The sequence below is a fragment of the Candoia aspera genome, chromosome 1, assembly GCF_035149785.1.
Source record: "Candoia aspera isolate rCanAsp1 chromosome 1, rCanAsp1.hap2, whole genome shotgun sequence".
Classification (NCBI taxonomy): domain Eukaryota; kingdom Metazoa; phylum Chordata; class Lepidosauria; order Squamata; family Boidae; genus Candoia; species Candoia aspera.
In genome coordinates, this window is record NC_086153.1 from 243,050,065 (window position 1) to 243,069,670 (window position 19,606).

Here is a 19,606-nt window from a genome sequence, read left to right on the forward strand (position 1 = left end):
GAGCATTGGCTGTATCCTGGTTGTGACACTCCCCTATTGGTTGGCTAGAGGAAGAGATGGCCAAGAATGTGTGGAGAATTGTTAGGTGCTGCTCTGCCATGGGCATGTTGAAGAGGTCTTAGAAGAATTCTGTGAGTAAAAGAGTAACGCTGGTTTGGTACTAAGGAAATAAAAGTTTAAATATGTAAGTTTAGCTACAACCTGGAACAGAAAATATGTTAAGGCCCAGCCTTAGCAATCTGAAATCCTCTGGATGTGCTAGATTTGAATTGTCCAGACAGTTGTAATGGGTGGGAATTAATGGAATTGTGATTCAACACAAATGGGGCACCAGGTTGGGGAAGGCTAGAGTAGCCTAAAACACAGAGTAGAAAGGAGATGAATATCAGGTTTCCCCTTTATATGAGTTATTCTGTGAAATAAGTTTCCAACAAAATTGTTCAACACTCTCTAACATGAGAAGCAGCTTTTCTTTCTTCACTTCCCTGTACTCTTAGAGTAGTTCTGCTTTTTTCAATAACAGAAATTGCATTTTTTTTCCTCAGTAAACAAATTGTTACAGGTTCATGAACTTAGTGTGAGAGAGAAAATCCCTCCAGCCAGATAAACTGCTCATATTCAGAAGACGCTTCCCCAGGGCAAAACCCCTTGCCAAGAAGTTCGTATTTATTTATACAAGCCATGGAATGAATACCTAACTCTGCTATGTTAGTGGTGTAGTTCTTCACACATCAGACTGGACACTCAGAAAAACATGTAATAACAAATAAGTACATTCTGCACAAAATAATGTCCAAAAGAATTGAGCTCTTTTATGTAAACATAAATGTGAAAGTTAACTCAAATGGCTTAGTCAGAATTGGTGGTATTGAGAGATTGGTTCATTTGGAAGTGAAATTGGGGGCCACTCAACTTTTGGGGGGAGCCACAGCAGGGAGGATGATGGTAGAAAGTACATGTGGCTGTCTTATGCAGAAGAGTGAAACAGTGATTTTCCTCTTTACTCTAAGTGAGGGAGTGTCACCCCAGCCAGAGTTAAAGATGGCAAAGCATTAGATATGGAGGACCCTAAAACCCACAGCCACTTGGTCTTGTCAGGGTTGAGCCAAAGCTCTTTAGGTTTACACCTCAATTTATATGTGTTTCCTGGCTTAAAATAGCAAGAAACTGCTGGATTTCAGTAGCACAATTATCAGAGGCTTAGGTAACGGTAAAGGTTTCCCTTGACATTCAGTCATGTCCGACTCTAGGGGGCGGTGCTCATCTCCGTTTCAAAGCCGAAGCGCCGGCGTTTGTCCGTAGACACTTCCGTGGTCATGTGGCCGGCATGACTAAATGGAACGCCATTACCTGCCCGCCGAAGCGGTACCTATTAATCTACTCACATTTGCATGTTTTTGAACTGCTAGGTTGGCAGGAGCTGGGACTAGCAACGGGAGCTCACCCCGTCACGCGGATTCGAACCGCTGACCTTCCAATCGGCAAGCTCAGCAGCTCAGCGGTTTAACCTGCAGCAACCATGCTGACTATGCCAGAATTTTTACAAGTTATGGGATATGAACATCTTTGTTGCTATTCCTTTGAATATAACTACAACTACTGTTCTTACTACTAGAACATTACAGCAGAACAATTACTAATTGTTAATTAGTATTGGAAGTAGAGTGAGTGTTTTTCAGATGTTCAAGAAGGAAGAAGAGAAAGGAAGAATACTCAGCAGATAAGGCAAGAAGTAAAAAAGCTCCATAGTGCCAAAGAAAATATTTTTAAGAGATAAAGCAGAATGTTCCCTTTACTCCATGCTTTATGGATGAACATAAATAAATGTAGATGCTTATATCACTTAACACTTGGCTTACAGAATTATACAACCCATAAGTAGTTGTAAAGCAGAGAGGAAAGCAGAGAGGAATAATATATAAAAAATTCAGTTGCTAATATAGGTCAGATTGCACAGGTATGATTAATTTTGGTAACAATAACTGCATTTAACATAATGTCCATTTCTGAAGAATGCTTATTTTCCATTGTATCTGATTATTGCCTACTAGTAGCATTGCAATTATTCCCCACACTAAAGCTCTAAAGAATTATTCCCAAAACTATTTATATATAATGCTATTTATGATTTGTGAAGGATGGGTGCAAGTCTGATTCTATGCCAATTAAGAAAGCTATATTACATTATGATTTTTTTCCATCCAATTCATCTATAATTTATTATGGCAAAGCGACTTACAATTACATATCCAAGGAAAGACAAATGTTGTGATGTCTGAAAATGATTATTAAATTTTGGTTGCCCAAACATTAAAATGCGTGCAGTTAGAGATGAAACAATAAAAATGAAAGAAGTGGAAAGCAGCATTTAATATTTCACAGCATGCATGTTTATCTTATAACCTAATCAAAATGTTTAAGATATCTCTCCAGGCCCTCATATAAATCATTGCATACTCAGTGCATAGGCAGGATGGAACTCAACATAATCTGACAACTAAAATTGCAAAAAGGCATGGCTTGAAGCAGGAAAGCGGCAGGTGGGGAAGTGAGTCAAAGCTTTTCACCACATTCCTCTGTTTCTTTCAGTATTCCAGTTGTGTATTTCTATTGCCAAAATGGTAGGTAAGGAGGAATAGTAAAAAAAAAAAATGCTGATGTCTGATTCTTAAAAATACTAAGCATAATGTAGGGGAAAAGAATATTTTAGAGCATCCTAAGCATCTATCATTTCAATTGTGATCAAGGAGCAGTTTTAGCAAGTATGTGTGCTGTATGCAAACATCATTATTTCTAGAAAAGTTCCCTTTCACAGATTTTAGGAGAAAGTCTGGTACAGCTTGAGCCTTGTAAGATTACTTGGAAATGAATCAAATAAAATGTAACATGCCAAGGATCCTGGATGAAAAATCATTCCAGTATCTATTTTTCTATTAACTTTTATTTGCATTGGTAAATTCTGGTAAAGAATGGAAGTGCTGAAATACCATAAAATACCCAGACTGCCTCACATAACCTACCTAATTTCACCAGTTTAAAAAGATTCAGATAAACGGCATAAGCCTGATTAAAAATAATCTCGACACACGTTTCCAGTTGATTGTGTCCAACCTTTACGGTACAAAAGAAGTAGGGCATGTCCAAGTTGTCACTGGCTTATGTGCCCCCATGTTCCCTTTCTTTCAGAGGAGGAGCGCACGAAGTGCTGATAGGAGCAAACCTGTTGTAGTGCAAGGGAACATTCTGTTGACAACTAGGTTATCCCATGAACTGGAGTGTGTTTTACATTAGACACAATTAATACAACAGAAAATAGTTCGCAATAGTTTATTTTTTTTAAAAAGCAACAAACAGAATAGCAACAAACAATTTTTGTATGAAGCTGTGGATGCCATACCCCATGAAGTGCTGTTGGTAGCAAATGTGATTCTGACCAAGCTTCCCTTTCATCTTTGCAGTGAATCTCCTTTGTCTTTGATCTGCAACTGATGAAGGGATTCCCCAAGAATTTGATAATTTTGTAAAGCAAGAGGTAAATGTAGTGAAAAGGGAAAAGGGCACCTAATGAACAGAGGTAGGATTATGCATTACTAGCAGTCGCAAACAATCCCAAGCACGAGCTGTATCTCCAAACAAGAGGAGATAGTAGTTTTATATCACTTAAAGGTTTATGCTGTAGTTGCATTGAAAGCTCCAAAGACTATTTCAGGCCAGCCATTGAAAAACTTGGATGGGGAAGAATGAAGATGTATTGACTTAAGAAACATAGAATAGGTGCTGTCAGATGGGATGTTCCTCATGCTTCCAGTTGAAAGATACTGTGAAGCTATTCTGCCTTTTCTCTTTAATGGTACTATAGCTATAAGGAGAAAAACAGAAGACACTGAGAAGATTCTAGAAGACTACCAAAAAAAAAAAAAATGTCAGTGTGCAGACACAAATACTCATGGCAATTGTGTGTCTCAGGGTAGCCAATCTGGGTATTCAATGATCAATAAAGACCCAAGTGGCGTCAGTACCTTAAAAAAGGATAGTATAGAAACACTCCTCCAAATTACAATATGTAAGTTTGAATCTTCTCAGAAGTTCAGAGAAGGCAGAGCATGATTTTGCAATTATTCTTCTGCTGCTGCCTAGAAATAACTATTGACTCGCGTAAGCATACTGCAAAGTTTTCACAAGGGGAAAAATAAAACAAAATAATTTGAAGACAGTTAAAAAACCAATTTGCTGTAATATTCCAGTCTGCTGGAACAGAATACGTTTATGCTGCACTGTAAACACTGTGTTCAAACCTAGACTAAACCAATTGTCTTTGTCCAGCCAGTCCTGCAGGATGTTGGTAACTGGTGTCTAGTTCAGAATGGAAATTCCGTATTTTGTTTTACTGGTGAATAGAAAAGGAAGAAAAATATTTTAAAGGTGTCCTTTCTTTTAACTGTTATGTAAAAGGGGTTGCTACAGGTATAAATGAAGATTTAGCCACATTATTGGTTTGTGGTATGGAGTTTACCTGTCAAATTCTACAAGCTTAATGCACAATGCTATGCATTATCATGTCCAAATCATCAATAGGATGTTTATTCTGACAAATTAGTACAGAAATTACTGTTTACTTAATTGAAAATTACAATAATATACTCTCAGTGAATTACTGATTTTTCACTGATTTTTTGGCCTAGTGTTATGTTTGTTTATTCCAGATCTGTAATGCACTAAATCATTTACTTTTTCATTTACTTTTTGTCTGTTGGAATTCCTTCCTCAACAAATGCTGCTGTTGGGATTCCTCCCCCATTATTTTTCATACATAGACCCATTTGCATGCTTAGACACATCTGTTAGACTTGTTCTGTATTCTTCTGCAGAGTTGTTAAGTCACTTAGTGATGGGGGCTGTGTCATATCTTGAAATGGGTTCATCTCTGAGCTTTTTAGTCTAGGAGGACATTTTTATTCTTTCTCAGCCTTTTACAGCATGTTTTATGGCATCAGTAGTTTAGCTATCCTGTGAGTTATGTTGCCACGGAGGCCACTATCATCCATATGCTTCCTCTTCCTTGGAATTAGAAGATTAGGAAATTTCAGTGCTACTGAAGATTTAATTTCCTTATTAGGAGGTCACTGGAAACTGAAGGCATTTCTTTGATACAAGTTTTATTTGTATATGCATGTAAGATAAGATATAGACTTTACAGTATTAACACTATAACATACTCTTGTTCATATCTATGGTAGGAAGTCTTAACAGACTCTAGGAAGTGGAGGAGGGAGCATGACAGTTACAGAAGTAAGCAGAAAAAAAAAACCTAAATTCAGGGGATGGGGGAAATGTGAGAAAGACACTCAGATATAAAACTCCACCTTAATTTTATTTTATTTTTATTTTATACTTCAAATTTAGTTACCACCCATCTCACTCAGATTACGCCAGGTATAAGTTGAGCTGGAGAACTGTTTTGATAGGCCTTCAAGATTCTATTATAATATCCTACTAGCTATAAAAGGCTTCAAGAAATTCAGGTAGTACTTGTTTCCCAAGTCTGCCTGTCTCAAAAGACTTGACACCATTCTTGGAGAATTCATAGCACCAAAGTATTTATCCACAGGATGCAAATTCAAACCTCTTGCTACTTGTTAGAATCAGTTCCACACAGGTAAACTCCCCGCAAAACATAAAAGAGCTCACTTTTACCCCTACCCCATTTAATGTAAAAAATAAAAATCACCTATGTCTTCTTGGGCCTTTGAAGCAAAAAAATATCTCCAGAATTTTGTTAGGCCATAAGAAAATTGCTTTGGGGTTTCAATATGTATAACTCTGTTCAGAGAAGTCATACAGTTTGAAAGGCTCCTGTGCAGTTATCTTGACCAATCTCACTTCCTCTACAAGAAACTTTATTAAATTTCAGAATATAAATAAAATGATACAAGAAAGAAAGAAAGAAAGAAAGAAAGAAAGAAAGAAAGAAAGAAAGAAAGAAAGAAAGAAAGAAAGAAAGAAAAACTTCCAACTATCTTCAGCACAGATACAAGCATAAAAATACATCAACCTCTTACTCTATTTTATCTATAAAACACATTATTTCTATATTCTTTTACAATCCTAATAATCAAATCCCAAGATTAAAACTTCGTCTTTTTCACTTTCAAGCAAAAAGTCAAAAAGTGTTTTCCAAGTAGAAACAAAGTTAGACAAATTATCTTCTTTAATCAATACAGTCAGCTTCACCATCTCTGCCAGCTCCATTAATTTCACCATCCATTCTTCCACTATAGGAACTTGTAAGTCCTTCCGCCTTTGTGACCAATCCCATTTCCTAACACTACCCCATATATAGAATAAAATTGTCTACAGCTAGTACAGAATGGAATAGTTTCCCTAATAAACACCACTGTTGGTGGAGCTGCACTAGTTACCAGTTTGCTTCTGCGTACAATTCAAGTGCTGATTGTCACCTACAAAGTCCTATTTGGCTTGGGACCTGGGTACACTTGTGATTATCTGTTCTGGTAGAATCTCCCCTCCACCTCACCCCACCACCCCAAGTTCTAACAAAGTAGCTCTAAGACCCTACAATTCAGAAAGAAGGATAGGAGGGGACTTGAAAATGACTTCACTCTGTTATGACTCTCCTTCTCTGGAAAAGCCCCCCCCCCCAGCCTTTTCACTTATTATTTTAAGGAAGATAGTTAAAACATTGCTCTTTCAAAGACACTTTATGGAATGAATATTTTCATAGTTGATCATGATTAATATCTTCCCAACCAGTGAGATCTGCTCAAAAAAAAAATCCAAGCAAATACTATATTTATGGGCTATTGGGCTGAATTTAATGCCCTGCTCCTAGAACCACAGTGATGCCACCAGGCATGTTTAGTGAAAGAACAAATATTGCTCAAGAGGAATCTGTTAACATTGGGCAAGCCTGTTTCTACTGCATGTGTCACCATCTTTTTAATGTTTTGGTATGCCAGAGATAGGCAGTTCTTTGTGGAGTGTACCTTCACTCCAGTTAGGCAATTGACATGTTAAAAAAGAGATTTGGTCAATTGGCCTGTCAATTATTGTCTAATAAAGGTCAAACATTCTTAAAGCATTAACTTTATGGAACATCTTAGAGTTGCTTTTCTCCAACTCCCCTTAATTTAAGTTCTCACTTACCCCACTGCTTTTCACTTCAGCCAGTATGTTCAGTTCTTTCAGGCATTTTTCTAAACTTCAGGTTTTTAAAAGAGACTAACTGAGCAGACTGATTACAGGAAGATAATGTTCCCAGATGTCTGCAACAGAGGAATCGCCCTGGTTGCTGGAGAATTGGGGTGGAATTAGTCCTTACAACTGTCCTTACTATCCTGCAAGACTACAATGAAATAATAAAGTTAGCTGATCCAAAGACATTCTTAATGCCATGGACTTTTTGACCACATGTGACCATGGTCAAATTATAGGCAGTCCATGGACTTGCCCAGTGATAGTTGACCTGTTAAATGACCAGCATGCCAACTCTAAGCGAGGGGCAAATTAGATACGAGAGTGGACTTACAACACAGGTCATGACAAATTTCTGTAAAACCAGGGTGACGTGGTCATTTAAAGAATAGCAGAAATGGGTGCATAGAAAGCTGAAACTTTGACCCTTAAAATCACTTCTCCCTACTACTTCCCTTTGATACTCCATTTTTTTCCTCCTCCAGATAATTTTTCCCCATCTTTGTCTCTTCCTTGTACTCTCTTTACTTTCTCCTCTACAGCCAGTTAAGGGGAAAAGAGATGTAGCTCTGGTCAGAGATCTAAGCTGATCTCCTGTAAAGGGCTTCCAGAACCAGGCTGAGAGCTACATGACATAAGGTCAAGAGCCACCTCCAGCCTTAGGGCCACAGGTTACTTTAGCCAAGTGTTTCACAAACTTGGCAACTTTAAGATGTGTGGACTTCAACTCCCAGAATTCCTCAGCCAGCATGGAGTTTAAGTCCACACATCTTAAAGTTGGCAAAGTTGAGGAACACTGCTTTAGCCCTTCAATAATGGAGATAACAGTTGCACAGAAGTGTTTTTTTTTTCCCAAGAACAATTACAAATTTGGAAAAATAGCTTTATTTATGTCAAGTTCTTTTAGCATTTTACTTACTTTTTCTCCAAAGCTTGTTTCTCATCTTGCTTTTCAGCCTCACTTTTTTAAAGGGAAGGGCTATGGATCACCTCATGAATAGGTGCAGTTTCAGAACTATAATGGAGAGTTATCAAAAAAAAGAAGAAGAAGAAGTTGATTCCAGCAGCCTTTTGTTATCTCATTGTGCAGTGATGTTCCTGGTTGGGAAATGATGCCACATAATTGGATTCAGAAATAAGGGCAACAAGAAAGAGATGGCTGGCATCTCTTGAGAGAGCAAAAGACTCTAGCTTTTATTAACTGTCACACAGAATAAACCTAACTCTAATATTACACTGCCATTGTGGGGAGCATCCTGGAATAAAAGTTAAGAAAGAAGCCATTAATCAGCTTTCACAGTCATAAAAGTTGTCCTCTAATGCCTTCTGTTATGCATGAGATTGCTATATCCTTATATATTTTCTTTGTACAGTGGGACCCGAATCTTGTAATTGGCATTCAAGATTTATTGTAACAAAAATAATTAATAATGATGAATCATTGTGTGACTGCTCTAGGATTAAGAAGATTTGATTTCAGATCTGAAGTATCAAGAAAGACTCTTAAATAACTTAAAGAACAAGTATTCAATGCAAATCTTAATGCATTGAAATAGATTCTAGATCGCTGAAGCAAGTTTAATTCAAGGCATTTTATTTTTCATAACTAATTCTTCTCCCTCACTTTTATTTCAATTTGTGATTGACAATGCTTAGTGGTTCATTGTAGGTTGCTTAAAATGTATTTAGAAATCTGAAAAGGGGGTTTCCATCATTACCTGAAAACCAATTCACAGTCTACTTGATATGAAAAATAGTCCAGATTAGATTGGTATTCAGGGCCTGCTGGAATGGCGGGATTGTTTTGGATTTTGTGAGTGTGTGTTGTGTTTGCAGAGGACTCATGCCAAGAAGCTATTCTCTCAGGAAATGATAAATGGTAGTTTTGAGAGTTGAGTGGCCTGCATTGTATGTCTTCATAACTGCTGACTTAATCATGTATATTCCTGATGTCTGTCACAATGTGAAAATGGAGAATTTATGGTCCTAATTCATAAACCCATTATTGTTTTGCTGATTGGGGCTTTTAAATGTTGTCTCCAGAATGTTTGTTTAAAATACGTTGCAAACAGCTTTTTAAAAAATGGCTTTGATTCCAAAATTGCTGTGGAATTTCTTTACAGATTCTTAAGCTACATTGGTTCCCCCTTCCCACATTCAGGGCTGATTCCACATATTTGTGAGTCCTGTATTGCAAGATATCTCCACCTTAATAAAAGCCTGCTGCCCACTTTTCTGACCTTGCATCGGCCTTCCTTCCTGGTCTCCCATGTGCCAAGAGAACAAGAGGGAAGGTGGTTCAGAAAATTTTCTCTAAGAGAATATACTGGTGGAGGCTTTCATGGCCAGTATCTGTTGGCTTCAGGGTTTAGTGACCATGGTCTAGACAACAGATTTCCTGATGTTTTGCTGGCATCTTCAGACACATGTGGGCTGCTACACAGACCACATGCAACTGAGGAAAGACTGACTGGGCTCCTGTCTTTATATCCAGGTGTCCTGAATTCTGATTGATCTTTAGCCAAGCTGGTTTCTGATTGGTGCAGGTTGGTCAGGGCTGGTCTCTGATTGGTTCTTTATGCTGGGTTCTGGTTGGTTAGTCTGAGCAGCTGAGTCCTGATTGGGTCCTTGTCCAGTCAAGTTTCTGATTTGACCGTCTTTTGGAACTGATTTCTGGCTTTTCAGCAAGATCTTGGTGTGGCACAGGGCAGATAACTCGAACAGGTAACCAGGTAACCAAGAGAAATGGTCTGTGCAATTTTTATGATGGAAGAGTGTTGTTTCCTGGCAATGGCTCTTTGCCCAGTTCAATATAATTCTTTGTGCCCCATTTCTGCCAGATTTGAGTGCCAGAAGAGGAAGAAGGAAAAAAGTACAGTTGATTTCCAGTTTCAGAAGCTGTCTTGCTTTCAGATAAGAGTTTCAGGTGACAGAATATGAAATATAAATAAAATAAAGAAAAATAGAGATTTTGCTAAAAAGTTTACCAGTGTTAGGGATCTTATTTCAATGAAGCACTTGGAGCTCTTTGAAGATTTAAACTTTAGTCAATTTTGAATTAGTTAGCTGTGCATTAGCTTGCTGATTTTCATTTTCTGATCTCATTACAATTAAATGCCTTTCAAAATGTCCAAGAATTTGGATTCCAGAGCTTTAAATCAGCCAAAATGTATATGAACATGGTGCAGAATTTTGACCAGTTAAATGCTATAAGTTTGCAGCATTAACTGATGCTAATACTGGCTTTGTTCAACCAAAGCATTCCTCCCAGCTAATTCTTCTTTTGCAAAACAGTCCATATCTGGTGTTTTTTAAAGTAATCTCATCTTTTCCACTGGATTTGCAAAATTCTCTTTTCACCAAGCAAATGTTCCTTTGCTGTTGGAGTTGCCCTCAGTCTGCTGCCCTTATTTTGGGCATATGTTTAAGGCTGAAAAGTAATCAGTCTCTTAAGGATGGTTGCATATTTGATGCATGAAACGCTTCATGGTCACACATTATGTCAGTGGGACAACTCACCTACTGTGCTTGATCAAAGCCTTATTATAATGCACTGTACTGTGGCAGGTGAAGTTCATAAGGATAATTTGTTCATTTGAAAAGATGGTGGCTTATAATAATAATTTTTTGAAAATTGAAGTCCACCTCATACATGTTTTCCATGTACTATTTTAATCAGCCTTGCATCAAACAGATAAATATACTTTGCAACTGCTGAATCCATTTTCTAGCATTTCAATTTGCTCTGTAGGTCATTCAGGATGTTTTTTCCCCCGTTATTGAGGAATGGTGCTAGTAATATAATACTGTCTGACTCCTGTGGCGGCTGATTTAAAACTTTTGCCATAAGTGGTGACCCCCACATTAATGGTAGGCATAATTAGTACAGGTGTTCCCTATATGCACACAAGCACTTGTGACCTGTGGGTCAAGTTCATGTCATCTTCTACACATGGAAAGCTTCTTTATCCAGCTCTGATATACAAGCCTGTTCCAATAATGAAATTAGCCATAGAATTGTAAATAGACTGCAGTTGGGGGAGATGGGGAATGAAACCTAATTCTGACCTCTTCTATTATGTAATCACTGCTGTGCACAGGAGGTGTGGGCTCAGCCTCTATTGGCAGCTTATACATTGTTAGACGGGAATTTAACCTTCCACTGATCCAAAACGTTCTGGGAAAGTAGGCAAATGGTGCTTGGAAATCCAAACACTAACTAGATCCAAATTCTTTATGCAAAAAAACACTTTATTCTTTTAAAAAGAAGAAAAAATGCCATTTAAGTCAACCTTCCCCAGCCTGTTGTTCCAGAAATGTTGGGCATTAATTGTTTGAATTGCTGGCCAGTATAACCAATGGCCATGTGGACTGGGAACACTAGGATTTATTTAACATATTTTTATATTTCATCCTATGTAAATGCACCTTGAAGCAGTTTCCAAAATGAAAAATACATGATAAAAATATCCCCCCAATGGGGCTATGTTTAGGAAGGCTGATTGAAGCAATGATATAGTTGTGAGATGAACTTAGATTCAGTCCTCAACCTGAATTTTGTACACTTAACTTTATTCAGAGATAGAGATAGATAGATAGATAGATAGATAGATAGATAGATAGATAGATAGATAGATAGATAGATAGATAGATAGATAACAAAAGGTCCATTTGGGACTTGAAGACTCACTTTGTATTGCACAGGAAATGTTTAACATCTTTCAAGAGAGAAAGAGATAATAGTCTGATACACACAAAGAAATTTAAGGCAAATCTCAGGCTTGAAAACATTAGTCTGTGCAGTTCTTGTGTGGAGTTAAATAAATAGTTCAACCATTCAAATTCACATAGCTTCCTCTTGGATTTCATTTCTAGCATATTGTAGTTAAAACTGGAGAGTGGCAAAAGTCTTTCAAGACACAAAAGTGATACGTTGAAGCATTTTTGTTCTTACTGTGCATACCTATTTCTTTGCTGATAGACTTATCCCTCTGCTCAAACATGTTTAAAAGTCATAAGATATCTGAAAACTTATTTTAACCAATGTAATAGTATGGTGTCTGTTCATATCACACATAATTAAACTGTTTATACCTTTTTTGATAATCTGATATAGTTTCATATATTAATCTTTCAAGCTCATGTGCTTCCTCAGGTCTATTCACCTTCAGTGAAGAGGAACTTAGAAGTTTTTCCTGTTTACAAATTATTCGCAATTAGTTTTATGACCAGCCTGTAAACTAAGGTTAATCTTAGTTTATTGAAAAAAGCCAGGTTCATAAACTAACATCACAGATTCAGAAGTGGTCTGTTCACAAAAAGCTAATATGCATTACACTCAAAGCTGTTTTACTCTCAATCTTCAATACTCTAAATTCATTAGCTACCGTGATAAAAAACAGACGTGTCTACCATTGATGTCAATGGCAGAATTTCTAGATTGTACTGCAGTCTTTTTTTCCTTGCTTAAAAGTTGGCAAATCCCTGTAGCCAGCATTGTTAAAGTGTTACCTCCAGATCCTAACTAGGCAGAAATTTTGCTGTCCTGATTGTCAAGTCCTGTCCTACCACAGTAAGGAAGCCGGCAACTGATACCTCCTTTTCTGATTTAATGAAAGCAATCTGTGGATTTCCCAGCTTCATTTTCCCTCCCACAAAGCATCACCTGCTGGTTGGAAAATGACCATTAAAACCCTTCCTAACGTGAGACGGGGCAAGTGTAGATGAATGATTGGAACAACGTGTTTGGTTGTTTAGCCACCTGTCAAGTTATCCGATTTCTTCTGAAGGAGCACTTCTGCACCCATGTCCAAAATAGCATGGCTGACCAGGTGCAGGCATAGAGGAGGGGCACAGGGTAAAGTGTGATTGACTGATAACAAATGAGCCTCGTCCTTGACTCAACTGCAAGGCAATAGCATACTAGCAGGGACTCCAGTGCTGTTCCTGGGGTTGGCAGCACCCTGAAGTAGCCCTTGGAGCACCAGGAACTGAACTGGATTAGCAAAGCACCCCACCCCCACCCCCAAGTAATAAACAGAGTAAAAATTATAGTCATGCAAAGCCTTGTTGGCAGCAGCAGAGGACAATCTGTAACATATTAAGTGGTGGCAGAACCAGTAACACACAGCTAGAAGAACCTGGTCTTTTTCCTAGTTTGAATCAACCTTTGCAGCATAGGACTAGTGCTCTCTGAAGAGCACTAAAGCAATGTTTAAGAAAGGGCTGAAGCTTCATTAATAGAGAGCCTATGTAAGATCTGACAAGTGCTTCAGAAAGCACTATCGGATGGGTTTCTGTGGAAGCCAGATGTCCGGGTTGTCCTGCAGCCCAAGCTGACATGGCCATGGAGGGGCAGTGACCAGAGGGGAAAGGTCATGCTCACAGCAGCCTAAGCGGCCCACAGTTGCTGGACAGATCCTTCTCCTGACCTCATTAGCCACAGGGATGCACATCTACAATCAAAACAAAACAAAAAATAAAAAAAACATTAAAACTGGAAGAGCTAAAGACAACTTTAAGTGTCTCAGATATGGGCTATGGATGAGATGAAGGAAACAGCTATGTCACAGAAAAACAGTTACCAGGGCCTTTTTGTTCTGCAGTTAGGGAGATGTAAAATAAGTGTTTCTTACATTGTTATGAATATTATGTTTAGCATTTCAAAGCAGTCTGTTTCATAATAATGTAAATTATTAGACTCTTTCTGCATGAAAGAGAAAGGAATTCTGCTTCTGAGATGTTTTGGAAACACATGGTAATACGGTACTATTGAAAATATAGCCTTGACAGTTATCATTACAGAAAGAAATGGTTAGGTTTCCAAAACATTTTATGGGACTGCCTCAGGCCACTTTCTTTAAGAAGTCATATAGAGCATCCTTTTGAGTGTCTGATTTTTTGTTTTTCTATAAATTGAGTTAGTTTACAGTTATTCTTGCAGCAATGTTAGGCCCTCTTCTTATATTAACCTGAGACACATAGAAAAAACTCTGCAAGACAGCTTTTTTCTCAGCATATCAGAATTCCAGTGCTGTAGGAGAGTGCTCTATGCATTGGCTCATTCCTTCACTAAAGAACTAGAACACAGTGCTCCTGTGACCCATAGCACAATCAGATTTTTTTTTAAATTTTCTTACTACTTTTCCATTTGTTTTTACTTGGAATTTATTGATCACACAATGGTCCCTCTTTAAACAGTAATGGTTCAGTTTAAAAGGTAGCTAACAAGCTCTGTTGTATTCTACTTTTCCCCACCTGATTCTATTGAATGAGAAAAGTGTGGGATGCTTTGTTTATTCCTATCCGATCTTTTAAAGTAAGTCCATTACTTACTAGGCAGCTTACTGTTAAAAGCCAAAAGCTGTATACCAGTAGCATAAATACAAGTAATAAAGGCAGTATCAGCTAAAATTATATTTATGGAGGGACTAATAAAATTTTTAAAAGTCTTTGAGTGGTTTTTTTTTTTTTTAATCTTGAAGATCTGCTTCAAGTGCACCAAGCAGCATTCTTGGGGGTCCCACCAACTGTGGGGACACTACTGGAAAATGTAATCCCCTGGGCTGTTCTGCCTCTCAAGTGTGAGGAAATGTGAATATTCTTTTGAAATATTATCTGCTCCAAAACAGCAGCAATGTTTCAAAGAAAGCTTGTACGATAAAATCCCAAGGAACGAACAAACTCAGTCATAAAAGGCTGCGCTGCTTTGATATTTCCTACCCTGTTTATGCCATAAATTCTGCTCTTACAAAATAATGAAAATTGTAGATGAATAGCTGGGAGAGGACTGCAGACCCTCCTGCCCAACTCCTATCCATTAATTAATGTCACTGTTTAATCCCACTACATGTGGATGGACATCACCTAGAACATGCAGCACATTGAGGATGGGAAGGGTTGATGCCCTTTTCCACAAGGCCCTCTCCAATCTAAGGAGTCTCAAGGGGCATTTCTTAAGTAATAACAGGAATGTAACAGCCATGATGTCGGCCCTTCTGTATGGTCTCTTTGCAATCTTATATTATTGGGATGGAGCCTCTTAGCTGTAGAAAACACATTTCTACTGTAAGCACCAGCAGTGAGTAAAAGAATCCAGGTGACTCAAGCAATTTAAATGCTGCAAACTAACGTAATGTTCACCATACAGTCACTAACCTGCCATAAAATATCCCTGTACAGATTTCCACATTGTTTGGCCTTTGTAGATACAACAAGGAAATGCAGTAAGAGTTTGTATTAAGCATATACTTCAGTTGCTGTGTTGCTTAATGATAGCTTCCATGCTTAAAAAAAAAGATGGGTTCATCTCACCCACTTTGATGAAATAGGAAGCTATGAATCCATAGTGTCACCCCAGAAAACAACTGCCAGAACTTCAGGAAACACTATTGTGGCCAAATTGATGAAGACAGCATTTATCAGAGAATCAAGGAGAGAGAAGTCAGAAATGATTTAGTTGTTTTTTGGAAGAACATGAAACATAAAATTTAAACAAACTTACAATAAATCTAAATTCAGCTTGCAAAGAAGCTGCTCGAGGTGTGAATTGTTAGAGGGTGCGCTTCCCAGCATAAGCAGAAGGCTAAAAGAATACTAAATAATTAAATTGTAGAGTGTCCCGCTGGAAAAAAGGTAAATACTCATAATATAGTTGCTTTGGCCTGGCTATTAATGAATGCTGACAAACATTCAGTATATTTGAATTAAAAGATAGATATGTCAAGAGATACATGATGATTGAAAAGCCTCACTTCTGTGTAGATGTTCACATCTTGGAGAGAGAGAGAGAGAGAGAGAGAGAGAGAGAGAGAGAGAGAGAGAGAGAGAGAGAGCGCATGTTCTCTTTTCCCTCTTAAACACAGAGACTTATTTAACTAACAACAGGCCAAGTGAGACAGACACAGAGACAGATCGTGAAGACCTTCCCTAATAGATCTTATAGCATTTGCCCTCATGGTCAAAGCAGTTCATAAGTGCAAAGAGATGACGCAGCCTCCAACAGAAGCTTCCTCAGACTTTCCAGCATGACCAGGCATTTTATTCTGGCCATCTTTTTGAAGATAACCACACGTTTTGCCAAACAGAAGGATTACAAAGTGAGTAGCGGAATAACTCTCAAGAACACTCCAGCAGGCTAGTTCATACCTGGAATGGCTTGATCTAAGAAGCCCCATGAACCATTTTTAGAGGACACATCCTCATGATGTTCCATTCATCTTAACCCCCAGCCCACTGTAGAGGCAGCTTACATTTCTATTTAGCTGTTCCACATTCTCCCAAAACAAGTCTTGCCATACAAACAATCTGTGAGGGTTCTTTGATGATGTTGGTGAGCATAGGGTCAGGGTTGGGTTCTGCACAACTTCTGTTGGTCACTTTAGCCCTATGTGTGCACGTTCACTGCCATCCATGTTCATTTTGGCTTGAACTACTAGAGCTGTATTACACCTATTTTTTAAACATGCAATCAGAGTCACTGGTCTGAGATGAGCAGCTATATAAATTGAATAAATGAATAAATAAATTTTCTGAAAGGACTGTAGACCTGTCCTTAAAAAAAAAAAATCTGACATGAGTTGATTTAAATCAGGAAAAAGAGTCAGGTACTGCCAGCTGACAGCTCTTTATTGTTGGTTGTGTCCCAGATCAGTATATTACAGGTTATCCATGACTTCTGCCAGCAAGGAGTTTCACATAGCTATACTTTCTATTGGTTTTATTATTTGGGGGGACAGTGCCATTTCGCCTACAGTAATGCTATTACGCAGGTAACTACTTCAACTTGTTGCCAGCCACACCCATGTGATGCCAGCACCGCCATTCTCGTGCAGCACTTAGCAGTTTGAGATGTCTGAAAACCGGAATGACATTGACAAGAGTTCTTTAAACCCAAGTGACGGGTCACAGATGCTGCAGAAGGATGCTGCCAGCCAGAATGTCTCACTGCCAACCCTGCCATTCCCTTGCAGCACTGAGGTTCACTTCCTCCCATTTTGCCCTGTGCCTGACTGACACACATGGTGGGGGGTATTGGCTGAAGAGACAGGAAGCCCTCCTGAATGCTTCTGCTATGCCTGAGAGCTGCTAACTGGACTGTTTCTGAAGATGTATCTCATCCTTTTCTGTGTCCAATAGCCCTTCGGGCACATTACACATGCAGCAGCCGAACACAGGAGAGTCCTCTCATACTTCAGTCTGTGACCCTCAGTGACAGTCAGCCAGGCTATTTGAGGGGACATGGGTTTGATGCTCTTTCAGAAACATGCTGGACAACTCCCAGAATTCCCCAGCCAGCATGGGAGTTGAAGTCCACACATCTTAAAGTTGCCAAGTTTGAAAAACACTGATTTAGAATTTAGGGCTCTACAAATGACTTCTCAGCAAGTTAGTTATTTCATCTCAATTTCCACTGAATATCAATTCCAAAGTCAAAGTTCATTAACATTACAAATGTTTCTCACATAGCAGATTGTAAAATGAGGCTCAGGTCAATCTGAAGGTGTAAATAGTTCCAAAACAAAAAGGAAAGCAAACAAAGTAAGCATTTTTCTTTTATACACTTTAAAAGCAACCCTGTTGCCTGAGAGTAGTGAGATATGAAATACAACATATGCAGGGACTGAACTAACCCAACGTGATCCATGGCATGTTTGCTTTAAAAGATGGGAACAATCCCAAATCTGGTTTGAATTAATAAATGTATGTGTGAGACACAGAGGGAAGGGGGTAGAGGGAGCCATTCATCGTCTTAGCCAGCATCTAATAAAATAACTATCCTAGAAGACAGAGAATGTCTGCCCATAGCAGCAAGGATGTTAAATGCCTCCGATGGTGGGGGGGAGTATTCATAGCACTAGAGACCTGTGAACATTTTATCTTTGAGCCTTTTTTAATTAAAAAAAAAGTCTTGACATCTTCAGGACATACTATGATGAACCAGAATAGCTACTCAACGGTGAAATTATCAGCAGGCGCAGGCAGGGGGTTATTAGTCATAGCCTTAGTATCATACTGGAATGAAAGCCAAGGATTCAAGAAGCAGAGCAGTCCACTTTGGAAGGTAACCAAAGTTTTTCAGTGTGTGGTGGAGGGGAGTGCATGTTCAGTAAGTTCTTTTATTCCTTGTGGAGTCATTCTGCTTTTCTGTTTTTTTTAACCCTAAGAAGTCCACTGCACTAAGTTCATAATAGGAAATGAAAGCTGAGGGGAAATTGCCATTGAATAGTGAAACAAATAACTTGCAGCACATTAAAAAGGGGTGGTGGCTGCTGAATAACTGCAGCTAACTAAGCATTTTGTTCACAAGTAGGAAAAGAGTGGGAGAGCCCCCCATCCCTACTCTTAGGTGGTATCTTGGAAGTGTTATCATATTCCTTGTCCCTATGAAGACAGGGACAAGACACCAATAGCTAGGATATCTCATTGGATGTTTAGCATTTATTGTCCGTCTTTTAGGACCACTATAAGTACTGGATTTTTATAAAAGTATACATCAGCACTGGCAAATCATTATTTTATACAATAGGTAGCATGCAATATGTGTGAGGCACAAACATTTCAGAGGCAGCTACAGCAATTACTTATCTGTCTCTTTTCCCTGTAGATAATAAGGTGAGTCACTGCATTGTCCATCTATCTTTTGCCATGGGGTTAAGCAGTATTAGAGCCATTGACAGTGCTGTCTCTTCTCTCAAATAAGTTCAGTTATAATCACAACAAAGCAGTAAAATCAGTAAAGAAAGTTTATTTGTAAGACAGTGCAGCTCGGCAACTGTCTGCTTTTTTAATGGGATTAAAAAACTGTCTTTTTTCCAATTGGATTTCATGCTAATAGTAATATGTAGACCCTAAAGCAGTGTTTCTCAACCGTGGCAACTTTAAGATGGGTGGACTTCAACTCCCAGAATTCCCTAGCCAGCAAGGTGGCTGGGGAATCCTGGGAGTTGAAGCGCACCCATCTTAAAATTGCCACGGTTGAGAAACACTGCCCTAAAGAGTCTGAGGTGACAATGCAACTATCAAGCCCCATGAAATTATGCAGAGGATCCCAGCACATGAACTTAAAAACCAATGCGTCCTACAGACCCATGAAATCCCAGAACGAAAAAGTGTTAAAATGGATTCTTGTTCCCTCTTAATGACCTGTAGCCATGTGAGGATGGCAATCAAGAAGAAAAGGTATAGAACGTGTGTATGCGTGTATTCATACATTGATGCAAGTCAGTTTCATTCTGTACGACACATTGATTGCTAAAAACAGTATAAGAGGCACTTGTTCTTGGGTTATTCTCCTTGGAGAACACTTAATTCATCTTTTGTATATAAATGTTTCAATGGAAAGTGTTAAAGAATTATCTCTGGCCATTTTCCCTTTCTTTCGTTCCATTAGACT

The 19,606-nt window shown here is 38.5% G+C and overlaps 1 protein-coding gene across 1 annotated transcript in view; it reads left to right on the top strand.

Moving 5' to 3' along the window:
• KCNQ1 (potassium voltage-gated channel subfamily Q member 1) overlaps positions 1–19,606 on the top strand; it is a 375,374-nt gene that overhangs the window by 347,034 nt on the left and 8,734 nt on the right. The gene's annotated exons all lie outside the window — the stretch shown is intronic.